The following is an 8,653-nucleotide window of genomic DNA, read 5'->3' on the forward strand; positions in this document are numbered from 1 at the left end:
AAAATTTAAATGGTTGAGTCTGATTTCAAGTGACACATTACAAACACATGCTTTACATGTAAGGGTCTCTTTGTTTTGTCTTCTTTTTTTATCTGATTGGGGTGTATTCGTTGTATTGAAGGATCCATACCTGTCAACATTGGGATGTGAAAATAAGGGATATGCCCACCATAATAAGGCATTCCCCCACCCCTCACTTTTTTTTTAATCCCCAAATCCCTAAATATGTTATTTTGGAGCTGTTTCATTGTAAATAAACAGTTAAATGGTCAGTAATGTTTTTTTTATTATTATTTACAGAAGAAAATGTAAATAGTATACATTAGCAGCAAATACATTTAGCAAACTGTTCAACTTATTAAAATTAATAGCTATTATAATTAAATAGAATCAAGTTATCAAATCTCATTAGCCGTTTCTTCACTGTATAACATACACATTCTGATTAAAGAGCAATGAATGAATCTCTTATTTATTTAGATTTTTTTTTCTTTTCATTACATTAATTAACAGGTGTCACTTTAAAACTGCACACATCTAATGTTCTAATGGAAGCTTTCGATTGCTTTTTTAACTTTTTATGCTCATTTACGATGAAATTAGTTGTGTTTGAAAAAACCCCCACCAAGATCGACATCTTTAGATGTTGTTGTTGTTATTATTATTAATTATGTGTATATGTCTGTTTAAACACACACCCAAAACCCAGACTTTCACGTGTAAAGAATCCATACAGTCATGCACCTCTATATGACTGTTTTGGGAATTGCATATTAAGGGGAGACGGCACCTGTAATAAAAAGGAAAGGGAATTCCGCTGTTTTAAAAAATTTTTTTTTAGTGTTTTCAAGCCTAAACAAAGCAAAAGCACAGAACAGACTCACATTTAAGAGCAAAGGGCGGACCCTGGTGGTTCGGTGGTATGGGTTGCGTATAGGGAGGCTCTGCTCTTTAACCTTCCTGTTGTGTTCTGGTCAAATCTGACCGATTTACAGCTTAAATGACTCATAAATATTGTGTTTTACATCTGATTGCTTCAAGGCCTTATGATATCCTCCACACTATGCATTTGAACATATAAAACTGATGATCACCTCTTTCATTGAATTTTGAGTGTTTTAATCAACCTTGTTACACCTGTGGTGTTCCCGCTCAAAAGTGCCTGCCATAGGAAATTTATGGGTATCCAGGCCATATTCGTTCATCAGACAGAAAACATCACCACACACACTACCTAAACTCACTCACTCTCTCACTCTCACTCACTCACTCACTCACTCACTCACTCACTCCCTCATTTCAGACTGAAAATGTCTTTTGCAGGTACACATCTCTTTTACCTGCTTATGTGCTGATCCTTCAGCCTGATCTCACAAGGAAACAAAACTATTTTACGTTGTGTCAGTTTAGTGGCTAATTTATACGAGTTCAGTCGTACAAAATTGTAGGATTTTTAAAAGGAGACTGGCACCCGACCCACTTAAACCAAATCATCATTGGGGATAAGCAAATTGTAGAAAACTGTATGAATCAGATTATACAAATTCATATGGATTAGCTACTAACCCAATAAATTATGAATTGCCATGAAAAGTGTTGGATCCTCCAACATGAATCAACTTCCTGATAAAACAGTGTATCATATCTTCACACAGACTAGGTGTCTGTTATGTGAATCCATCTGTGTGTGTCTTTCTTTCTTTCTTTTCCTATTTTATTCTTTTTGTTTTATTTATTTATTACAAAGAAGGAATCTTCTTCTCTTTCTTTCTTTGTTTCTTTCTTTGTTTCTTTGTTTCTTTCTTTCTGCCAATCTTTGTTCAGCCAATCTCTGAGTCTAGCAGGAGCACTTTTAGCTTAGCAACAATTATTTTATTATATTAGACCATTATTATCTCGCTCAAAAATGACCAAAGTATAACTAGTGCTAGTTCTGTGTCCATGCTCAACCTATATACCCTCAGTCACTATTCCCTATTTTAGTACACTTGAAGGACTGAAAATTGAATCACTCTGAACACAGGAAAGGAAAGCATTTTGTGTGTGCTTTGCTGGTTGATAAATCATTCAAATGGATTAAAATTTCAATTTCTTTGGTCAGACCTGTGATAGTTATTTTAGCCAGCTGTCTATCAGTAATGAAACAAAGTATTTTGATTTCTGTCATCTATTGTTCATTTTGTAATAAATTTTCACTACTATTTTTATTTTCATTGCAGTTATTTTATGTCTAATTCTGTAAATTCATGTTAAACACTACTTTGAGACATTATTTACAACTAAAAAATGTTAAATAAAAATTTGGTGGAGAAAAATTATTTTTGTGCTAATATAAGAGCAGTTAAAACAGACAACACTAAAGTAAGGGGCAGGATGTGAACACGACAGGAGGGTTAATGTTTATTTGCCACCCTTCAGAGAAAGGCTGAAAATACGGGAAAATACTTTTACGGGATGATAGCGGGATAGAACTGTAAAATACGGGAGAATCCCGGGAAAAACGGGAGGGTTGACAGGTATGATCCATGAGTGTATTTTTACTGTCAGACTTTCTTTCATGTAATATTATGTTGTAATGTCAGAAAACTTTTTTGTAGGATATAAGCTTTGAAGAAACTAATAATTTCTCGAATACTAAAGATGAAGCTATATATGAAAATCGGGATCAAATGATCTATGAAAATTTAGAAAGTCAAGCTCCAAACAGGCCCTCCTGCTCAACGGCTCCCCCACTTCAGGTGAGAAATTTCTTAATATTTAAATCCATCCTTTTTTGCTGGCACGCTGACAGTAAAACACTGAGAAAATTATTTCATCATTTCATCACTTAAGGTGTGAACCTCTTTTTCTGTGTGCAGGCGAGGAAGTGAGACACGAACAGCTACTGCATTTAATGTTCCTGCATATTACCTGTTCACACAGATATTAATATTTCTGTAATTACTTTACAATACATTGTTGGTATTAAATGTTTATTTGTGTGTCTTCACTATAAAACCTGTAAAAATCATTTAAATCAAATATTAACTCAAGTTTATTGTGGTTAACAGATAAGTTGAATGAAATAAAATGCAATGTTTTAACCTGAACTTGAACCGCTCGATTTGTTTATCAAAAATTAAAGGTTGAAATAAAGTTTTTTTTTATCACAAAAGTGAAAGGAGACAAATTGTAGTATTTAGTGTTATGTTGTGTTTGGATTTACATAGATTTTTGTTTTGTAGGGTCAGCAGTTTCGTGAAAAGAAAAATGTTTTGGCTGCAAAATTTAAATGTTATATTTACTGACATGTTTAATATATACTGTATAATATTATTCATTGTTAAACTAGCAAGTCCTAGCCTGTTATTCACACTCAGCATAAAGATTTGAGTTTAATGTGTATGCATAAAAACTATTTGAATTAATTTCTTAAATACTGTTTTTTTTTTAACTGCAATTAGCATTGTGATGAGTAGAGCCTGCTCTCATCACAGACACTTTTCATTGTGATTTCTTATGCAAATGTTTGTAAAATGATATTTTATATAACATACTTAAATACTATCACATCGATGTGAAATCACAAGACTAATTCTAAACTTCTCTCCTGCACAGAGCAATTAAAAGCAAAGATAAAACTGATTGGGATAATAATAATAAAAAAAGAAGTTACATTCATGAGCAAGTCACCTTTGGACTGGAATACAGTGTCATTTGAGGAAAAGAAACAAGGAAGTGGCATTTTGTTCAGGTCATAAATAGTGAGACTTGGTAAACAAATCTATATGGCTGATATTTATATGGGAGTTATATTAATTGCTCATTCATTTATTAATATTGTAGGCGTTTGCTTGGTTTTGGTTCTGACACATTTGCTTATGGAACAGATGTAAAGACAAGAAGCTATATATATATACATATATATGCGCACTTTTAAAGTTGATTATTCTGGTCCATACATTGTTCATTTCTCTGGTTAAAACAAACAAATAACATGAAACATTATCATCATCCATTTTAATCACTTTAAAACAATTCATTCAATGTCTATGGTGACTCTCTTTACATCAACTCACACAAAACTCAAATATAATATCTTATACAAACCCTAAAAAAAATTCTTTAGAACCTAACAAGAATGACTGAATAACAACATAAAAAAAATGAAATTACTGATTTTGCAGCAGCTTTTCTCAAAAATATAGACAATGTTTGTGCCTTTTTTTGCTGTGAAAATATGCACAGACAACACTGCGTTTTTATTTATTCATTTAGTTACCTCAAATCGGCTCTGCAAAGAAACAAAGACCATGGACAATAAACCTTCAAATGTGGACCTCGTAAATAAAACCTGAAAAGGTGAAAGGTGATGAGTGAAAGAATGCTTCCATCACTCCTGCAGGCCACTACAAGTACCAAGTCATATAACGACTGCCCATCTCTACAGCCATCTTCCAGAACTTCATGAACGAGGTGTTCCATCACTTCATTATCGTTTTGTTGACATCCTTGTCTACTCCCGGAACCAGGCTTAACATTGCCAGCATGTCATGCAGATCTTCCAGAAGTTAAAAGAATACAATATTTACCTGAAGCTGGAAACGTGCGACATATGACAAACAATTAAGAACAGCTGCTCAAAAGATAAGCATAAAATATGAATGTATATTCACTGCCTCAAGATGATCTGTTGCAGCCAACCATGGAATAATGTTAAAGTGTAATTTAATTATTTATAAACTTATTTTTATTACAGAAATGTATATCCAATAAAATTATTTTGCACAGAAGGCAAAAACTTTAATCTAAACCAGTTTAATAATACATCGTATTATAATATGTCTATATTAAGATTGCAAACCTATTTGCGAATGTTTTATCAAATATTAACTTTACTTATTAACTTGCAACATATCTCAATTGTTAATTTTATCAGGTTACCTTTTTCTTGTCCTTTTTTTCTCTTCCTGTTTTCTTCTCTTTTTTCTTTTTATTCCTACCAGAAAGATTTGTCTTATTTAAATGCTTCTACTGCTGGTGTAGTAGTAGTGTAGTCCCAGCAGTCTGATCCTCTATGCCTACATATTGGCACATACATTTCTAGAAAACTGTCCCTGGCAGAGCAAAATTATAATATCAGCAATAAAGAGCTCCTGGCTCCTGGAAGAATGGTGACATTAAATAAATTGAAGCAATATTGTCACTGATATTGAAGTTGACAATGAAGAATGCTATTGATTATTATTGAAGAATGTCAAACTCCAGGAGGTTGCTCTGCAAGGATGCCCAGAAGGAAAGGTCTTCGTTCCATTCTCCTGGCGCCAGCTCCTTCTGGGCACAGTTCACGAAGTCCCAGGTTATAAACACCCAGGTACACTGTTAAAAAAGCCCCATTAAAAAAAACAGTAAGTAACTGGCAGCAAGGTTGTCAGCACGTTACTGTTAAATTAACAGCATCTAGCTGTTGCTCTTTAAATTAACAGTAAAATGCTGGCAGCTGCAGCCAATAATATCCAGCTGCAGGCCCGCAGAACCACACACGTTTCAGGCACACTCAATCCAGCACACACGATCTAGGCAAACCATATGGTTACGATGGATGTTAATGTTATTAACGTCTTCTCGGACATGGTCATCAATATGTTTTTATATATACTGTTGATAAATATTGCACACAATAGTGTTTACTATTTCACAAATATTGCGATCTAGACAGGCGAATAGGGAGCGTTGTTTCCGATCGCCATTCAATATAATAGTCTGAACAGTTTTCTGTCAGTCATCATAGATGATCAGTCATTATTAACTGACAGAGTCAATATAGCAGAGACTCGTTTGCTGGCCTTGCTGAACGATCTGAATTGGACAGGTTTAATTTACATAATGGATTCATTTATAATGAAGGAAATGATAGCAAGTTAATATAGGCAATAATACATCTTTATATGTAATAAAAAATATATATATATATATAGCATATATTAATATTTTACTCAAGCGATAGAATGATAGTATTTATTTGCTTAATTTTCTAATAATTTTTTATTAATGATTTCCCAATTCCCACATTAAATACTCTAGTAATTTATAGTAAGCAATATATTGTTTTTAAAAAATAAAGTACTGGTAATTTGTTGTAAATATAGTTGCAATTAAATAAGCAATACAAACAAATTAACTGTTAATAATTAATAAATAATTTATATATATATATATATATATATATATATATATATATATATATATATATATATATATATATATATATATATATATATATATATATATAAATAACAGTTTCTACAGTTTAGCTAAATATAGTAGTTTATAAGTATATAGTCGCGGTGTGCACGCTTAACTTTGAGTTGGTCTACTCAAAGTTGATTGACCTTAGATCTGCTATTCTGAAACCAAATCTCTGAGTTTTTAATCTCTCTGTAAATCTATATATATATATACATAATATATATAACAGCTATGACAGTTTAGTAGTTTATAATTTTAAAGATAGTAGTTTATAATCAGGTAATCAGTTAAGATAATCAGTTCATAGCAATATTATATATTGTTTAAATGATTAAATATAGTAATTAATTTTAATGTGACACAACATTGTTTGCTTTTATATTTTACAACAAAGCCAAGTATGATAATATTAAGACCCTAAATTAGTTTATTACACTTAATCCTACAATTAGACGGTCTATTATGTTTTCTTTGTGTACGTGGACACGTGAATAAAGTCATAAGTGTTTAACCAATTATTTTTATTTACATAATTTGAGTTCAGAAACTGCACAGATGTTAAAATGATTGTTACGATAGAATAATGAGAAAGGGACCATATTTGTGAAATTTAATATTTGGCGATAATGGTCCTAATGAGTTAGTTACCATATATGGTTTGCCTAGAACGTTTGCGCTAAATTGTGTGTGCCTGAAACGTGTGTGATTCTGCGGGTTACTTACTGTTTTTTAACGGGACAATTTTTAACAGGACATGTAGAATAACATCAGTGTTTTTTTTTTCATCTTTGACTCAAACACTGGCTTCACTCTCCTCCACAAGGGTGACACACAGAAGGGACAGATGAAATTTACTTCAGGTATTACAGTAGTTGCCAGCAATCTACTGTTTATTTAAAGTCTATTTGTAGTTTAAATTAACATTATATTACTGTTAAAATACATTTTTACACTGTGTTTTTACGTCTCACACTAAACCCCACAGCAAATTCCTCAGTTTTAAATGAACACTTCCAAGTGTCCACACTACTGAGTGTTCAATAAACATGAAGCAAAGCTGAAGTAAATGAATGAATTAAATGACTAGCGATGAACAAATGAAGAAATACTGAATGGAAAAAACAAGAACAGAACATAAAGTAACAAAAACTACTCATTCAGTCACAGCTTTGTAATGAAAGCTGAAGTACAAATGATTAAAGCAGCTTGAGTGTTTTATTTTTTTTGTTGATTTTATTTAATGCTGTAACTGAAGTCTCTGCTTGTGTTTATTGATTCTCTTTTCTTCCATGATTGTGATTATTAACAGCAGGTGTTCATCAGTGTCTGAATTCACTCATTTGTGTTCATTGAAGCTGCGGTCACACTAGTTTGTGTGTGCGAAATTCTGTCAACAAGATTATTAGACATTAAAAAAAGCCAGGGATTGCTCCATGTTTTAAATTTCTGTCCAGAGAGGTCATGTTTTGATCCTTGATTGGTCTCACGCAGTCAAGCGATGCAATTTCGCAGGTCAGAGAGTTCACCAAGCTTGAACTTTGCACCGCAGCGAACTGCGAAACTTAACGCATGACCCTGCGTTTCCGGTCTGACACATTCGGGTGCGTATGAATGGAAGTCTATGGGAGGAAAAGGCCAGTGTGACCGCAGCTTCAAGCTGCAGTCACACTAGAGTTTGAGCTTGCGACATTCGGTAGTACGGCATAGTGAAAAGGGGCGGGAATAAACTGGAGGATTAGACATTTAAAAAAGCGAGCAATTGGTCTATATTTTAAATTCCTGTCCAGAGAGGTCATGTTTTGATCTTAGATTGGTCTCACGCAGTCAAGTGATGCGATTTCTCAGGTCAGAGTTCACCAAGCTTGAACTTTGCAATGCAGCGAACTGCGAAACTTGTCGCACGACCTTGCGTTTCCAGTCTGACGCATTCGTGTGCATATGAATGAAAGTCTGTTGGTAGAGAAGTCCAGTGTGCCCGCAGCTTAAAGCTACGGTCACACCGGGCTTTGTGTGTGCGAAATTCTGTCGTGCGGCGCTGCGAAAAGGGGCGGGTATAAACAAGATGATTAGATATTTAAAAAGCCAGCGATTGCTCCATGTTTTAAATTTCTGTCCAGAGAGGTCCTGTTTTGATCCTCGATTGGTCTCATGCAGTCAAGTGATGCAATTTCGCAGGTTAGAGTTCACCAAGCTTGAACTTTGCACTGCAGCAACCTGCGAAACTTAACGCATGACCCTGCGTTTCCGGTCTGACGTATTCGTGTGCGTATGAATGGAAGTCTATGGGAGGAAAAGCCAAGTGTGACCGCAGCTTTAGCCTCCTGAGGGGTTGTCTGAACTGCCAGTGCCACCTGGCCCTCCATCTCTCCCCCTGTTCCGCCTCCACTCCACCTTCCTCCTGAACTTTTTGGAGCGTCTGGAATCC

The sequence above is a fragment of the Danio aesculapii genome, chromosome 16 (genome assembly GCF_903798145.1).
Source record: "Danio aesculapii chromosome 16, fDanAes4.1, whole genome shotgun sequence".
In the NCBI taxonomy this organism is placed as follows: domain Eukaryota; kingdom Metazoa; phylum Chordata; class Actinopteri; order Cypriniformes; family Danionidae; genus Danio; species Danio aesculapii.